The sequence below is a fragment of the Leopardus geoffroyi genome, chromosome X, assembly GCF_018350155.1.
Source record: "Leopardus geoffroyi isolate Oge1 chromosome X, O.geoffroyi_Oge1_pat1.0, whole genome shotgun sequence".
In the NCBI taxonomy this organism is placed as follows: Eukaryota; Metazoa; Chordata; class Mammalia; order Carnivora; family Felidae; genus Leopardus; species Leopardus geoffroyi.
Window position 1 is genome coordinate 94,893,857 of NC_059343.1, and position 18,503 is coordinate 94,912,359.

Below are 18,503 nucleotides of genomic sequence, written 5' to 3' on the forward strand. Positions count from 1 at the left end.
CTAATTTGAGAACTGGAGGAATCACATACAACACTTAGCTTCCCTTAACCCTGCCTCTTCCCTCAAAACACACTATGACAAACCTAGATTTTAAAAAACGCTTTAGAGAATGGACTGTAGGATTTATTGGCGGCAACAAATGTGTCCAAGACGCATGCTGTCGTTTTGAATAGAAAGTGAACGTTTGTACTTGGAGTTGAGCCCCATTTAGTTCTTGAATTGTTATGGAAATCCTACATTTGTGTATTCGGAAATCCTTTATGTTATCAATGCTGATATCATCCCCCCCCCTTTTTTTTAAAGAAATGTAGTTGAAATCAGCATGACAGAATAATACTGTTGGCACTTATAGGTAACATGATTCATTCGGTATCTTCGAGTTTACAGTTAGGTTTTGTTTTGTTTTTTTTAAGTGCAATATGTCAGTATACTGTAAAAGATATAATAACTGAATTACTTGATCAAGTGTTATATTCCAGGGGAAAATGAGAGTATTCCAAAATTAAGGTATTATTTATTTGGTATCTTAAAAAAAATAATCTTTTGCTGAGCAGGCCTATACCCCAAATGAGAGTAAACCATATACCCTAGGCCCGATCACCTAGAGGATTCCATACAACACAAACCCATCCGTTTTGAAAGAGCCTTCCAAAATTTCATGGAAACAAATAAGTAGACACAATGCATCAATTTCTACGCGCAGAGAAATTTCCTTCAGAATTGTATCTTCGGATTTTAAGAAAGTAGAAAATAGGGAAGGATGATGACAAGCAAGTCATGAAAAACTGGGGAACAAAAATCTCTGTGTGATCTCCCAGGTCAGAAAGATCTACTTGTTGGTAGGGGGTAAAAAATATGAATAAAAATTTACAAATGCCTGAGAGAAATCATCTCAAGTATAAGCGATTGAACTGGGTTACAAAATCTGGAAAAAGAAAGTTACAAAATGGCTGTGCAATTTTGGTCCAAAAGGTGCTACCTTTGTCTAATGTTTCAGAGCCAGAGTTTTCTTTCCATGCAGAAATGAACACATCAAAGCTAATTTTTTTTAATTGCAGTGTAAAGTGAGGTACGACATTAGTTTTGTGCGTATGACATGATGATCTCACATCTTCACCAACCAACACTTGTTATTTTTTGTCTTTTTGATAATAGCCGTTTTGACAATTGGGAGGTGACAGCTCACTGTAGTTTTGAGTCATATGTCCTTAATGATATGTGATGCTGAGCATCTTTCCATGCACCTGTTGGCCATCTGTATGCTTCGGTGGGAAAATGTCTATTCCCACAGAATAGAATATTCTATTCTGCTTGCTTTTGAACCACATTGCTTGGGTTTTTGTTGTTGTTGTTGAGTAATAGGAGTTCTTTAACTATTTTGATAATAACCCCTTCATAGATATATGATTTGCAAGTATCTTTTCCCATTCAGTAGGTTCCTTTTTTATTTTGTTGATGGTTTCTTACCTAACTGTGCACAAGCTTTTTGGTTTAACGTGGTCCCATTTGTTTATTTTTGCTTTTGTTGCCATTACTTCTATAGTCAGAAATGACAAAATGATATTGTCAAGGAACTTATCACCTATATTTTCTTCTAGTTTTATGATTTCTGGTCTTACATTCAAATTTTTCATCCATTTTGAGTTCATTTTTCCCCCATTTGTTTTAATGTGCAAATATTTGTTTACTGGACTTGACAAATGTATTATGGTAAGATACGATATGAACAATGTGAAAAACTGGATGGGAATACATGAAATCTCTATTATCGTTGCAACTTTTCTGTATATGAAATTATTCCCAAAATAAAGTTCTTTAAAATCTTTTTAGGTGTGTATTCTTTTTCTCTATGTCTTCTTATCATATTCCACTAAATAATTTGTATTTCTAGGGGAGTACTATTTTGTTTTGAGGTATAACACCTCTACAGTGAGTGCAAAAATCTTAATTGTATAGAGCAGTAATTTTTTTAATATTTTACTTTTTAATAAATGCTTAACATATATTTATTTTTGAGAGACAGAGAGAGAGCATGAGCTAATGAGGAGCAGAGAGAGAGGGAGACACAGAATCCAAAGCAGGCTCCAGGTTCTGAGCTGTCAGCCCAGAGCCTGACACAGGGCTCCAACCCAGGAACTTCGAGATCATGAGCCGAGCTGAAGTCGGACTCTCAACCGACTGAGCCACGCTGGCACCCCTTTACTTTTTTTTTAAGTTTATTTATTTATTTTGAGAGAGACAGAGACAGCGCCAGCGGGGGAGAGGCAGAGAGAGGGAGAGAGAGAGAGAATCCCAAGCAGGCTCCGCACTGTCAGCACAGAGCCCAATTCACGAACCCCGAGATCGTGACCTGAGCTGTGAACGAGTCAGAAACTTAACCCACTGAGCCACCCAGGTGCCCCGATCAGTAATCTTTTTAACACACATTTATATGCACACAACTGTAACCACCCTCCACGATGAAATTTGAAGTGGGGTTTGTGAGCAAATGGCTAAGAATTCTTGAGTTTTTTGGTGCAAAAAGGGGATTTTGTTGCAGCACGGGGACAGGGCCCGTGGGCAGAAAGAGCTACACCGGCAAGTGTGAGGGGGGCTGATCATTTATTTTAGATTTGTTGAGGGAGTGGGGGGTAGAGATAAAGTAAGTTTCTAAGGAATTTGAAAGCAAGGCTTTCAGGATCTTAGCCTGCTGCTGTCAAGATAAGGTTACCTTTAGTTTTTAACAAAATGTAAACGTTAAGGCGCTAAGGCAGTCATGAGTTTCTTGAGGAAGGTCACACTCTGCGTGCTTCAGGTGTCTGTCCGTGGGCTGCAAGCTGTAGGGAAATTTAATTTCAACATTTTTCTTGCCTTTGTTTCCCCATCGGTCCAGATTGAAATGTACCGTTACTAGCAACCTAAGTTTCTTATGCCACAACCCCATCAATAACCAGCACCATGCCCCAAGAGATAATCACCATTTTGACTTCTCTCACAATCGCTAAATTATCTGTTCTTGAGCTTCATGTAAATGGAGTCACACAGTATTTTTGTTTTGTTTGCTCATTTCTTTTTTTTTAACTCCACATATAAGGGAAATCAGATGACTGTTGTCTTTCTCTGTCTGACTTATTTCACTTAGCATAATACCCTCTAGGCTCATCCGTGTTGGTGCAAACGGAACATTTTTATTCCTTTTTATGGCTTAGTAATATTCCAGTGCAGGGTATAATATATAATATACATAATATATATGTGTTACATCTTTATCCGTGATACCATATGGCATTGGCTTTCTATGTCTGGCTTCCTTCAGTTATAATGGTCTCCAGATTCGTCCGTGTTGTATTTGCAGTTTTTCGAGTTCTCTTGTAATTGACTTCTAGTTTCATACCATTGTGGTTAGAAAAGATGCTTGATATGATTTTACTCTTAAATTTATTGAGGCTCGTTTTGTGGCCTAGCATGTGATCTGTCCTGAAGAATGTTCCACGTGCACTTGAGAAGAATGTATCCCACTGCTTTTGAATGGAATGTTCTCTATATATCTGTTTGGTCTAATGTATAATTGAAGGTCTATGTTTCCACATTAATTTTCTGTCTGCTTGATCTATCCATTGATATAAATGGGGTTTTAAAGTCCCCTACCATTATTGTATCACTGTCAATTTCTCCCCTTATGTCTGTTAGTATCGGCTTTGTGTATTTAAGTCCTTCCACATTGGGTGTATAAATATTTTAAAATATCATAACTTGTTCGTGGATTGACCCCTCTATCATCATGTATAGTGTCCATCATTGTCTTTTGTTATCTTTGTTTTAAAGCCTATTTTGTCTGATATCAGTATAGGTACCCCTAATTTACTTTGGGTTCTATTTGCATGAAACCTCTTTTTCCATCCCTTCACTTTCAGTCTCTGTGTGTCCTTAACATCTGAAGTGAGTCTCTTACAGGCAGCATATAGAGGAGTCTTGTGTTTTCTGGGTTTTTTAATCAATTCATCCGCTCTCTCTGTCTTTTGATTGGAGAACTGTATCCATTGATATTTCAAGTAATTATCGATAGGTATGTACTTATTGTAATTCTGTTCTTTTCTGGCTGTTTACGTAGTTCCTCTCTGCCCCTTTCTTGTTCTCTTGCTCTCTTTTCTTGTGGTTTGATGACTTTCTATAGTGTTAGGCTGAGATTCCTTCTCATTTTCTTTTGTGTATCCACTATGGGTTTTTGCTTTGTGGTTACCATAAGGCTCATACATAACCGTCTAGGTGTTGAACAATCTATTTTGGTTGATAGCAGGTTAAGTACGAATGCATCTCAGAACTCTACATTTTTACTCTGTCCACGTGTTTTGTTTTTAAAGTCACGTTTTACATCTTTATGTGTATCCCTTAACTAATTACTGTAGTTATAGTTATTGTTATTACTTTTGCCTTTTAAACTATTTGCTAGCTTTATAAGTCATTAATTCACTGCCCTTAACTGTGTATTTACCTTTTTTTCGGAGAGATTTACACTTTCAAATATTTTCTTGTTACTAATAAGTGCCCTTGCCTTTCAGCTTAAAGAAGCCCCTTGAACATTTCTGGTAAGGCCAGTTGAGTGTTGATGAATTCCTTTAGATTCTGTTTGTCTGGAAAGTTCTTTATTTCTTTTTCAGTTCTGAATAATAACCATACCAGGTAGAATATTCTTGGTGCTAACTTTTTTTTTCTTTCAGCACCTTGAATATATCACACTGCTCCCTTCTGGCCTTGTTTTTCTTTTGCTGCTTTTAAGATTCTCTTTATTCTGGGGTGCCTGGGTGGCTCAGTCGGTTAGGCGTTCAACCCTCGATCTCAGGTCAGGTCATGATCTCACGGCTCGATCGAGCATCCGTGCTGACAGGGTGGAACCCGCTCGTGATTCTCGCTCTCCCTCTTTCTCTGCCCCCGCCCCACTGTGCACTTGTACTCTAAATAAATAAATAAGGTAATTAATTAATTAACATTACAATTTTTAAAAAAAAGATTCTCTCTTTATCCTTAACTTTCAATACTTTAATTATAACATGGCTTGGTGTGGGTCTCTTTGTGTTCATCTTGTTTGGAATTCTCTGAGCTTCCTGAACCTAGATGTCTGTTTCCTTCCTCAAGTTAGAGAATTTTCAGCCATTATTTCTTCAGAGACGTTTTCTGCCCCTTTCTCCCTCCTCCTCCTGGGACCCCCATAATGTGAATGTTATTCTGTTTGGCATTGAAAATAGATCCCTTGGGGCGCCTGGGTGGCGCAGTCGGTTAAGCGCCCGACTTCAGCCAGGTCACGATCTCGCGGTCCGTGAGTTCGAGCCCCGCATCGGGCTCTGGGCTGATGGCTCGGAGCCTGGAGCCTGTTTCCGATTCTGTGGCTCCCTCTCTCTCTGCCCCTCCCCCGTTCATGCTCTGTCTCTCTCTGTCCCAAAAATAAACGTTGAAAAAAAAATTAAAAAAAAAAAAAAAAGAAAAGAGATCCCTTAAGCTATCGTCACTTCTTAAAATTCTTTTTTTTTTTTTTTTTGGCCTCTCTTCTGTGTTGAGTGCCACTGCCCTGTGTTTTAGCTTGCTGATTCTACCCTCTGCTCCCTCTAAGTCTACTGTTGAACCTCTCTACTGTATTTTTCATTTCGTTGATGGTATTCTTTGTTCTGTGACTTCCATGTGGTGCTTTCTTGTGTTTTCTCATTGGTGAAATTCTCTTGGTGCCCATCCACTCTCCAGAGTTCAGTGAGCATCTTTACGACTGTTACTTTGAACTTTTTATCAGGTAAATTACTTATCTTTGTATCCTTGAGGTTTTTTTTTTTTTTTTCTATGTATTAGGCAAAATGGGTATCTCCCCCAGTCTTGCAAGAGTGGCCCCGTGGAGACGCGCCTTATCATTTAACCTTGCCCTAGTTCTTGGCTGTCTCTTGAAACCTTTATAATTATCCGAGTAGCCTGATTTTCTCGGGTGTTCCCAACTGTTGAGGGTGTGCCAAGTCTCGTGGGTGCTCCAGAGGGAGGGACCTCAGTTAGTACCTCGTTTCAGGCTGACTGGAAGCTAGACTCTCAGCAGCTTTTAAGGTATGCAAATATATATGGTCTTGGGGGTCCGCAATCATAGACCCTGCTGGCCCCCAGACAGAGCGATCCTTCATGACAGGTGCAAAATTCGGGGCTCCAGTGAGTCTATGAGCTCCTTTCTTAGGAGTACCAGTGCGTTTTCATGAGGCCAGGTGAAAGCTCGAAGATGGCATCATACCCCCAGCCTATCTTCCTTAGGAGCACTTCTGTAGCCTTCAGATGCGTGGGAAGCCTGGACCCTGCCCCTTACGCTGGAGTTCCAGATCAACTAGATAGGCGTTTTTTCACACGAAGACTGGTGGGGGGGGGGGGGGGTGTGCTTCCGTCAGCTGTCTGTGCCGTGCCCTTGGGGTGGTAGTGTGCAAAGAATTGTCTCTCCAGTTGTTTCAGAACCGTAAGGTCCAGAAGTGCAACTCCCCTTAGCCACTGGAGTCAGTCATTCAAGGGGCATCCACTAGGTCCCACGTGGAGTGGTACACGGGTGGGGCACTCCCCTGGCCGGTTTTTCTTTTTTTTTTTTTTTGAGGGGAGGCTGTTCGAGTGATGCATGAGGGAGGGTGTCTTGCTGGCTGGCTGAGGCAAGGTAGTAGGGAACACCACCGGGGGCCAGCAGTGAAAAAACAAACAAACAAAAAAAAAGAGTGACAAAATGGGCTCTGCCAGTATCTCTGTTCCTGGAGAGAGTTCCAACAGGTTCCTGCCCTTCTACCAGACATTTTAAGACCAGCAAACGAATCTTCTTCGCATACGGTTCCGGTGCTTTTCCGACTGGGGCTTCTGCGCTGGGTCCCAAGGCGCGTGCATCCGTGTACGAGTCCTTTAAGAGCGGAGCGTCTGTTTTCCATAGCCTATGGCTTTTATTTTTTTATTATTTTTTTATTTTTTTTTAACGTTTATTTATTTTTGAGGCAGAGAGAGACAGAGCATGAACGGGGGAGGGTCAGAGAGAGAGAGGGAGACGCAGAATCCGAAACAGGCTCCAGGCTCTGAGCTGTCAGCACAGAGCCGGACGCGGGGATCGAACTCACGGACCGCGAGATCATGACCTGAGCTGAAGTCGGCTGCTTAACCGACTGAGCCACCCAGGTGCCCCCCCCCCCCGCCATGGTTTTTAAAACCAGACATGGCTGGAGCTCCTCTCTCTGGTGTAGGTCTCAAGGGCTGGGGGGGGCCTGATGTGGGGCACAAACCCCTCACTCTTCCGGGAAAAGTTTCATATTTGGGAGATCCCTCCCAGCTCTGGGCTGCAGTGCCATGGGTAGGGCCTTTGGTGAGACCGCGTCTCTGCCTCTCTTATCCATCTTGATGTGACCTCTTTATCCTTCGCTGTGGAGCAGCTTGCTCCGGTAGTTTTCAGGTCCTTTCCAGAGGGAATTTTTCCATTTGTAGCTATAGATTCGTTGTATCCGTGGGAGAAGGTGGATTCGGGCTCTTCCTGTGTCACCATCTTAAACTGCCTCTTGAAGCAAATTTTAAAGACCCCAAATATCCCCTGGCATAATGCGGAAACTAATTCTTCTGCATGTTTTGTGTTTAAATGAGAGTTTAGAGGATGAAAGAATTCCGTTGCAGTTCAGGGATCAGTTTTGCAGTTTTCGCCCAATAGTATTAATAAAACGAGGAGAAAACCAAGTAAGTCCCCATCCCTGCCCCTCCATTTCCTCGCCCCCACCTTCAGACTAATTGTAAATCTTCATTAATTTATTTTTAAATGCTTATTGATTTATTTTGAGACAGAGAGAGAGAGAGAGAAAGAGTGTGCACACGCAAGAGGGGCAGAGAGAGAGGAAAAGAGAATCCCAAGCAGGCTCTGCATTGTCAACGCAGAGTTGGACACGGGGCTCGATCCCATGAGCTGTGAGATGATGACCTGAGCTGAAACCAGGAGTCAGATGGTTAACCGACTGAGCTGCCCAGGGGCCCTGTAAATCTTTATTAATTTTTAGATTCTAACGACATCTTATGCTTTGTCAATATAAATACTTCCTAATTCAGATGAACTGAGGTAGAGACAGGACAAAATCAGGGTCATTTTGGGGGAAGTTGTGGTTGTATCTTAAATTCAAGTTGTCATTTGGCTACTTTAACTTACATCTGGGGAGGAAATGACTTTATGAATGTCAGTCTTTTCCAAGCACATTTGCCATGGTTTGTTCTTAGAAGAACATTAGAAAAATTACAGTTCTTAAGAAAACTGTGCCTTCCCCTTCAGTGACATGTTCTCAAGAAGAAAATTCTTTTCTTCAGACTTTTGGCCCAGGGAGAGTTGGGTAAGAAAGATTTTGAAACCGCTTAATTATCCTTTTTGTGGTAATTAAAATGGAGAACTACTTAAGATTCTAACTGTGCCACAGGATGCCAAATATTTTAGGGTAGTTGTTATTTTGTTACTATACAAGAGACTTATGATTCATGCTTCATCATGTTTTTCACACTTACAAGGCACCGAACATCCCCCCGTGTTGCATTAACCCTACACAGCGTTAACTCAGATCCTGCCCGTAATGCAGCTTCTTATTGGAAACTAACGGCTTTAAAAATGTCATTAATTTTTTTTCAGGAATCAACTGAAAAAGAGGGCAACCTGTTGCAGGCTTTTCTCAGCAAGAAAATAACGATCAGTAATTATAATTACTAGTGATCTTAATTAGAAGTTATCTCAAGCGATGAGATTTAAAGAATGCCAAGAACCTCTCAGAATTTAAACAGTGAGCTTCTAGTTTAGAAATTACAGAGCGTGGGGGCGCCGGGGTGGCTCAGTCCATTAAGCGCCGGACTCTTGATTTTGGCCGAGGTCGTGATCTCATGGTTCGCAGGATCGAGCTCCACGTTGGGCTCTGTGCTGACAGCGCGGAGCCTGCTTGGGGTTATCTGTCCCCCGTCTCTCTCTGCCTCTCCCCTCCTTGCACTCTCTCGTTCTCTCTCTCAAAACAAATAAACTGCAACAAAAATTATAGAACATGGAGGCCACAAAAATGAGTATTGCTAGGCACACCCACAACCAAGGACAATATTAATAAGACAGAAAGTAGTAGGAGCCTCTTCTCTTGTGTGTAGGTAAGAGTTTGGAGGATGAGGATATGGTTGATATAGTATGTACTTCACATAATTTAAAAACTAAAGAGTACAGTAAATAAACCACCTACAATAGTGCCTGGCACACAGCAAGCCGTGTAGACGTATTACCTACCGCTATTATAAAATAATATGTTTATGTTCTAGGGATTTTGCTTTCTATCAAGTTTTTACATTTATCTGCAGGCCCTTACAGTGTCTTTTGCTGGTTTCTTGTTTAAGTTTATTTATTTATTTTGAGAGAGACAGAGACAGGGCAAATGGGGGGGGGGGTAGAGAGAGAGAGGGAGACAGAGAATCCCAAGCAGGTTCCATGTTAGCAGCTCAGAGCCCAACGCGGGGCTTGAACTCACAAAACAGTGAGACCATGATCTGGGCTGAAACCAAGAGTTGGACACTTAACCGACTGAGCTCCCCGGGCACCCCAAAGTGTCTTTTGAACAATGCTGAATTATGTCTGTCCCTCTAAGCACTTATGTTTTGGCTACATTTTGCATAAATTAAGTTCCTTAGTTTATTCTTTGTTCTAAGTTTATTTATTTATTTTGAAAGAGAGAGTGAGCATGAGCAGGAGAGGGGCAGAGAGAGAGGCTCTGTCAGCGCAGGGCCAGACATGGGGCTTGAACTCACAAACTGTGAGATCGTGACCCGATCCAGAATCCAAAGTTGGACACTTAACCGGCTGGCCCATCCAGGCACCCCAAGTTTATTCTTAATATACTATCAGTGATGAAGTATTCTTGATAGACTATAAGTGATAGTCAAGGGATTGAGTGACTATAAGTTTGTGAGGGACATTACTACACTTTTTTGTTCTTTAGTTGTGTTAGAGCCTAAGAAATAATCTATGGAGTCTATATAGTACATGTAGTTAGTCTGTCCCATTCTTCAAGATTATCTAGGAACAAAGATCCCATTGTCCTGTTTCAGGGTAATCAAAGACCTTGGGGTATTCAAAAAATTTCAGAATAGTTCTAAATGTAAATATCTACGTCTGCGTCTTTCCAAGGCCTTATTCCTTCAACCCATTCTACTGTCTTATATAGTGAGTTTGAAACAGAGTTGCTTTTATACCATATGAATATGTTTAGTGATATGGATCTGCATAACTACTGAATTAAATGTGTGAAGGAGAAAAAGTCCAAAAGTAGCATTACATTGAGATGTTTTACAAAAACAAAAAAATTCTCCAAATTCCAGCCAATGAACCACTTAGGTTTGGCAACATTTGAGTTGAACCAGTTCATTATAGATAAACTAATTTTCTATTTTATGAGAATTTATTGTGTAATAGGATACAAGATAGATGGATAGATTAGATAGATACATAGATAATTGATAGATAAATTGTTTTAATGTTTATTTTTGAGAGAGAGAAAGAGAGAGAGCACACAAGCTGGGGAGGAGCAGAGAGACAGGGAGACACAGAATTAGAAGCAGGCTCTAGGCTCTGTGCTATCAGCACAGAGCCTGATGTGGGGCTTGAACTCATTCAACCAATACATAATAAGTACCTGCTTTGCATCAGGCGCTTTCCCAATCACTGTGGCTCGAAAAGTTCAAATAACAGGCATGAAGCTTATATTCATGGGAGGAGATAGATAATGAATAAAAGGGTAAAATATAAAGTGAGATGGTAATAAGTGCTGTGAAGTGAAATAAAATGGTGAGAGGGAATTGGGAGTATCCGTGTGTGTGTGTGTGTGTGTGTGTGTGTGTGTGTGTATACACACGTATGGTACTTTGTTAATGATGCCTGTACAAGATTACTTGATGGCGATTGATTGATCGATTTTAGTATTTGCTTTCTTTTTTTTTTTTTTTTTTTTTTTTTTTTAGTTTCTTTCTTTATTTATTTTGAGAGACATAGAGAGTGAGCAGGGGAAGGGCAGAGAAAGAGTGAGAGAGAAAATCCCAAGAAGGCTCCACACTGTCAGCACGGAGCCCGATGTGGGGCTCGAACTCATGAACCATGAGATTGTGACCTGAGCCGAAACCAAGGGTCAGACGCTTCACCCACTGAGCCACCCAGGTGCCCCTAGTATTTGGTTTCTGTTCGTGACAATTTCATTCTATGCTTTACTCCTTAAACGAGAAAACAACATGAAAATAGCAAAACCTTAAGGCATCCTCACTAATGTATCAAACACCAAAGTTACATAACTAAGATGCCTACCCCTTATTCCTAGATATGTGTTTTGTTGCTTATGCCAGACGCAAATAATAATAAACCCCTGCCACGTTTGCACTAATTTATGGCTGTCTCTTTTAGGCAGCAGAATCTAATCAGGTGATATTCTAAAGACGTGCCCTTCAATTTATTGTCTAGGATAGCCACACCTCTTTGAAATGTTAAGAGGCTATTCTGGCCTCATATCAAACGGACCAACTCACCAAGGATCAACACTCCATGCTCCAGACTGGAGGGATCTTTCTTCTCTGTGGGGCTGACCGAGAGCTCTCATTTCCCAGTTAAGAACCCTCGAATTTTCCTCCTATGATGAAAATACTCTCTGGCTTATAAAGATCAATTTGGCTACCTCCTCACGAGGATCTTAAGAAGTTTATTTACCGTAAGAGAATTTTGGCTAGTAGTAAGTAGCTATAAACGCCTGGGAGATACGATAAATGCTAGAGGTCTGATTCGCTCGTTTTTGCCACTATAAAAACTCTCATTTGCATAAAGCTTAAGTGTCAGAGAGACAAAAGCCACAGGAAACTTCCTGGATTTGTCGAAGAAATATATTCGTGAAGTCTGACTCAAACAACTTAGAACAAAGAAACACTAAAAATAAATACCTAGCAATTCAGGACTGGATATTGTACATGTATATCCTCTGTGCAACAGACCTGGAAGGTGCAAGTTCATTGTTAAATGGTTAAGACTGTTAGACAAGCATAGGTAGCCGAAAAAGCTTATTTACAAACGACCCTGGCAGACAGATATCCCCGGATTCAAGTGCTAATTCCTGCTGCTTCAGAGTCATTATGTTACTTTCAGAGAGGCTTAAACTTCACTTCTTTGTAGATCTGTAAACTGACAGCAAAGGGCAGGGCAACGGAGCAGAGAGAGACAGAGACACAGAATCCGAAGCAGGCTCCAGGCTCCGAGCTGTCGGCACAGAGCCCGACGCGGGGCTCGAACTCACAAACCTCGAGATCATGACCTGAGCTGAGGTCGGACGCTTCACCGACTAAGCCACCCAGGTGCCCCAAGGAAGACTAGATTATTGATGCAAAAGCCAAAATTAGTTGGTTTCCTTTAGCTTACTTTCATTATTATCTTATTCCAGAGTATGACTTGTTGTAATTTGTAAGACTTCAATCAGATAAGTTATTTAAAAAAGACCATCCTGTTTTGGTCAGACCAATATGTCGTCACTTTAAATCCAACTGATAAATTTTTTTGTCTCCCTATATCTTGAACTTTGATGCCTCAAAGGACTACTTACACAGATTTATTAAAAATAGAAAAGTATTGGGGCGCCTGGGTGGCTCAGTCGGTTAAGCGTCCGACTTCGGCTCAGGTCATGATCTCTCACTCCATGAGTTCGAGCCCCGCATCGGGCTCTGTGCTGACAGCTCAGAGCCTGGAACCTGTTTCAGATTCTGTGTCTCCCTCTCTCTCTCTCTCCCTCCCCTGTTCATGCTCTGTCTCTCTCTGTCTCAAAAATAAATAAAACGTTAAAAAAATTTTTTAAAAACCTGTCTTACTAAAAAAAAAAAAAAAAAAAGAATAGCATTATTTCACTTATGGCCAAGAATTCTGAAGACCTTAGCTGCTCACCTCTTCCCCGCATCCAAATACACATACTCCTCTCTTACCTCTACGTGTCTCTTCATTCTTTGTTAAATGTTTCAGAAGAAGATATGAAGCAAATATTTTAAAAGATAATAAAAATAGGAAAGCAGCAAAACCAATAGTTGACAATTCTAAAGACAGTGACAATAGCACAGAAAAAAAACTGGAAATTCCATAATATAAGCATACTGCTTAACACTCTTCCTTATAAATTTAAATTAATACACCTTTAAATTTTAAAAGCACTTTCACGTATGGCATCTCACTTAATTATTATTATTTGTACCAGTGACCCAGTGCTGTGACAAGTTGGGTATAATTAGCTTCATTTTTTGAATATTATTTTAATGTTTATTATTTATTTTTGACAGAAACAGAGCACGAACGGGGGAGGGGCAGAGGGAGGGAGACAGAATCCAAAGCAGGCTCCAGGCTCCGAGCTGTCAGCACAGAGCCCGATGCGGGGCTCGAACCCATGAACCACGAGATCATGACCTGACCCAAAGCTGGAAGCTTAGCCAACAGAGCCACCCAGGTGCCCTATCTTTTTTTTTTTTCTTTTAATGTTTATTTATTTTTGAGAAAAAGAACACAAGCAAGGGAGGGACGGGGGCCGGGGGGGGGGGGGGGACGTGGGGCGGCGGGAGTGGTGGAACAGAGGATCCAAAGCAGGCTCTGCACTGACAGCAGCCAACCTGATGCGGGGCTTGAACTCATGAACTGCAAGATCACGACCTGAGCTGAAGTCAGACGTGTAACCGGCTGAGCCACCCAAGCGCCCCCTAGCTTCATTTTTAAAATAAAGAAAATGAGGCTCGAAGAGGTTAAAAAACTGTCCTCGCTGCAGAGTGGTAGAGTTTAGATTACAGCCTGGCTCTGACTGACTCCAAAGCTTGAGCCCTTTATGCCACTAAATACGCACAGTGACACAAAGAGGTCGATCGAGTAAGTAGTGGCACTATTCTCAGCTACGAGGTATGGTGACAACGTGAGTGCAACTCCTGCAAGCAAGGGTTCCTTTTTTCTTTCCCTTCCGTTGACAACCAGAGAGGGTGATACGCTTATGATGGTCAAACTAATCATTGTTAGCACAGGAGCCAGAAATCCTGTGTCACCCTTGACCCTGTTCTCTTTCCACTATCCCATCTTTCTTGTCGAATTGTGACCCTCTTTGCTCCAATGCACCTGTAGTTGGCCTCAGGTAAATTCTGGTGAAGACCATTTAATATAATGTTCTTATAGGGGCGCCTGGGTGGTTCAGTCAGTTGAACGTCCGACTTTGGCTCAGGTCATGATCTTGCAGTTTATGAATTCGAGCCCCACATCGGGCTCCGTGCTGACAGCTCAGAGCCTGGAGCCTGCTTCGGATTCTGTGTCTTCCCCTCTCTCTGTTTCTCCCCCACTCGTGCTCTTTCTCTCTCTCTCAAAAATAAACCTTTAAAACAAGTGTTTAAAAATATATATAACGTTCTTATAATTTTAATATAGTTTCCTAATTATAAAGAGTTCAGTTTCCCTGAGTTTCTAAGCTAAGCTACCATGTATATAAATTAAACATCCAAGGGTGAAAAGCGCCCCTAGATTCTTACTTCTTGCCCTTAAGTGAATTAAAGAATAAATTACATGTCATGCTATTGGGATTAAATAGAGTTTAGTGGCTTCAGAAGAGCACATTGTTCCCTAAATGTTCTCACTTGAGAAGTTGGCAATACGTATTAATCAAGCTAAATACTCCCAGTCAGACCGGAATGAGGTTGTTCTCATGAACAGTGCACCTGGCTGCAACACCGAACAGTATATCTGAAAAAGGATAATTCCTGGGATATGGGGACTGAACCATCGTTAGGGAGAAGGGACAAGCAATGTCCCATCGGGACACGATAGTAAGATGAACTTTGCTCTTGTCGCCTCTACCGAACGTTATGGTATGCATCCACTAAAATAGTGGTCTTAGCAAAGCACATATTTGAAACGGTTAACCAAATTTTGGTCAGATTGTTTGTTTCCTTCATACGATTTTGAGCGGGTCTGAGAGTTATTTTTTGCTGCAGATTAATAATGTTAGTATTAGCTTTGCCCTGTGAATACGATTTCAGTGAGATTGACAGAACGGTTTGGACAATTCTACATTCCTCAGATAATTAGGAGGCCCACATCCAGAGTACATCCAGGGTCTGAGAATCAAAAAAACGGCCTTAAAATTCAAATCGCTCAGCTCCCTCATTTTACAGACTTGGAAACTAAGGCTCAGTGAGCTTGACTGATTACTTTCAAAACATGAAGGTAAGCAGTACGAGAGCCAGGAGTGGAGTCTGCATCCAGGGTGTGACCATTGATCCAGACTGCGTTCTTTCAAAACCAAGGCCCTGGGGGGTGCGCAGGTAGTTCAGTCGGTCAAGCATCTGACACTTGATTTTAGCTCAGGCCATGATCTCAGGGACCGTGAGATCAAGTTCCGCGTCAGGCTCTGCGTTGACAACACGGAGCCTTCTTGGGATTCTCTCTCTCTCTCTCTCTCTCTCTGACCCTCCCCTGCTCGTGCTCTTTCTCTCTGTCTCTCTAAATAAATAAATAAATGTTAAAAAACAACAACAACAACAATAACAAAGTCCTGACGTTGCCAGGAGCTGATTAATCTGACAAATTCACAGTGCTGGGGGTTTTCGTGTCAGGAAATGATCTAATTCTTTCCTTTTCCTAAGATGCGTGTATTTCAACACGGACCTTCGATGACTAGAGTCTTCAGTTCCATTTAAGTAATTTTTTAAAATTTATTTGTTTATGTATTTATTTGTTTGTTTGTTTAGAGAAAGAGCAAGGCAGTGGCAGAGACAGAGGGAGAGAGAGAATCCCAAGCAGGCTCACGCTGGCAGCACAGAGCCCCATGCGGGGCTCAATCTCATGAACAGTGACATCATGACCTGGGTGGAAATCAAGACCGGGCCATTCAGGTGCCCCCATTTCATAACTTGTAAATTGGAATGTGAACACAAGGATACATAAAGGTTTTGATTGACGTGTCAGGCCAGTAGTATGTTGCCTACCCAAAGAGAAATTTTGAACGGCGCTTGTATACTATGCTGTTGTTGGTCATAGTAAAGGCGATATTATCTTAGCACTGAAAACAACTTTCTCACTCTGCACAAATCTACCTTGTATTTCTAAGCCCTTGACTTCTAAAATATTAAGAAACATCTGCTGTAAGTGAAGTAGTTAATTATTGAATCAAATACTTTGATAGTTATTTCTATAAAGTTAAACAATGCATAGCATGTATTATTATAATAATGTAAATTTCCTTGGGGCACCTGGGTGGCTCGGTCGGTTGGGCATCCCACTTCGGCTCAGGTCATGATCTCACGGCTCATGGGTTTGAGCCCCGCATTGGGCTCTGGGCTGACAGCTCAGAGCCCGGAGCCTGCTTTGGATTCTGTGTCTCCCTGTCTCTCTGTTTCTCCCCATTCATGCTCTGTCTCTCTCAAAAATAAACAAATGTCAAAAAAATTTTAAAAAGGAACAAGCAAAATAATATAGATTTCCTCTCCACAAGAGGAGAGCATTGTTCAAGTCCCTAGTACTGTGTAGCATTGAATCAATTATATTTAAAATTATCTCTCCGTTCTAAGTTACAGTATTATGTATACAGCACAAATTGTACTTAAACTTAAAAAAATTTTTTAAATGTTTATTTATTTTTGAGAGGGATAGCATGAGCAGGGGAGGGTTAGAGAGAGAGGGAGACACAGAATCCGAAGCAGGCTCCAGGCTCTGAGCTGTCAGCACAGAGCCTGACGTGGGGCTCAAAGTCACAAGCTACGAGATCATGACCTGAGCTGAAGTTGGATGCTCAACCGACTGAGCCACCCAGGCGCCCCAAATTATACTTAAACTTTGACCATGCCAGCTTCTCGCTATTACGTTCGTATTAAAAACACAACAGAATGAGGGAGAGAGCATAAGCGTTGTACTATCCTTATTCTTCTCCCCTTCAAATGTTCTGATGCCTAGGCACAAGTGACAAAGAGATATGACGCAAACCCTACCCTCAATATTTACAGAAAGAGATAAAAACAAAAAACAATGCAGAGCAGTTTAGACCAGGTGAAAAACATACAATAAATGTCAAGTGAGGCAAAACAGAGGGGTGACTAAGGATTCATGGTCAAGGAAGGACTCATTGAGACAATATCAAACTCAAATGGCATTCTCTTGAAGCTCAAAGTTGCTATTAATGAATTTCAAGGGCACAAAACTTTGGTTTTAATGTGTTAAGTTCTCCATCAATACGACATTCTTTAGATAAACAGTGAGGTAAATCACAACCTTATGAACATTTTGGCATTTACTACCATGGTTTATATCACCGCTTATGAGTTAGCAATGGTTGGCATGAGCCATAGGTTCAGTAGTCTTTCAGAATCCCTCCCCTCCCTTGAAAAATAAAAATAATTCTTTTAATTACAAAGATTCTTCTTTTTCTTAAGGGATATTTGAAATTTGGGGGTACATATCTTTCCTACCATAATGGATGGAAAAATAAACTCTTTTCAATGTCTAAAAGAGACTACAAATAACTCATTAAATGAAGAGAAGTAAGTATTATAGACTTGACTTCAGCAGTAGGTACATTCATTCCTAATGCTAACTAGAATTAGGTGGGACACTTACTTTGTATGATAAAACATATATTATAGTAGAGTATAATATAGTATAGTATATATACATATATGCTCTATTTATATATAAATATTTATATTTATAGATATATTTATATGCTTATATACATTCCACCATGGTAATGTTTGAGAGTTGCTAAATGAGAAGTATACACAAAATTCCGAGAAGAATATATCAGCTCAGAAGCCTCGTTCACTCATTCATTTATGTATTCATTTGAATAATATTCACTTTGGATCTACTGTGTGAAAGCACTATTCTAGATGCTTGCCAAGAGAGTTGACAATCAAGAGGGATCTTAAAGTATGACTGGGATTTTGACAGGCAGGGAAGGAGTGGGGTTTGACATTCCAGGCAGTGGGAATGACATAAAAACCAACGGAAATTTAAGAATACATGCTATGATCAGGGAAACTAGTCCTGAGTGGAAAGAATATTGAGTGTGTCAGTGTTAGGGGAAGTTAGAACAGGTAGGAAGATGTCAGACAACAACGCGCCTGGAATTTAAAAATCCAAGTGAACTTGGAGTTTATTGTTGGGACAATGGAATACCATATTTTTCCCATTAAAACCTTTTGGGGGCGCCTGGGTGGCTCAATCAGTTAAGCGTCCGGCTTCGGCTCAGGTCATGATCTCGCAGTTTGTGAGTTCGAGCCCCGCGTCGGGCTCTGTGCTGATAGCTTAGAGCCTGGAGCCTGTTTCAGATTCCTCTCTCTCTCTGCCCCTCCCGTGCTCATGCTCTGACTCTCTCTGTCTCTGAATGATAAATAAATGTTAAAAAAGGAAAAAAAAAAAACACCTTTTGAAGCAGTCCGTGAAAGATTCTGATTTTGATTTTGATGTTAGAAACATTAAGTTTTGCAGGATTACTGGATTCGAGTAGAGTAAGATT

The 18,503-nt window shown here is 41.0% G+C and overlaps 1 protein-coding gene across 2 annotated transcripts in view; it reads left to right on the forward strand.

Annotated features, from left to right (window-relative positions):
- HTR2C (5-hydroxytryptamine receptor 2C) overlaps positions 1-18,503 on the forward strand; it is a 289,469-nt gene that overhangs the window by 185,201 nt on the left and 85,765 nt on the right. The window lies entirely within an intron of this gene.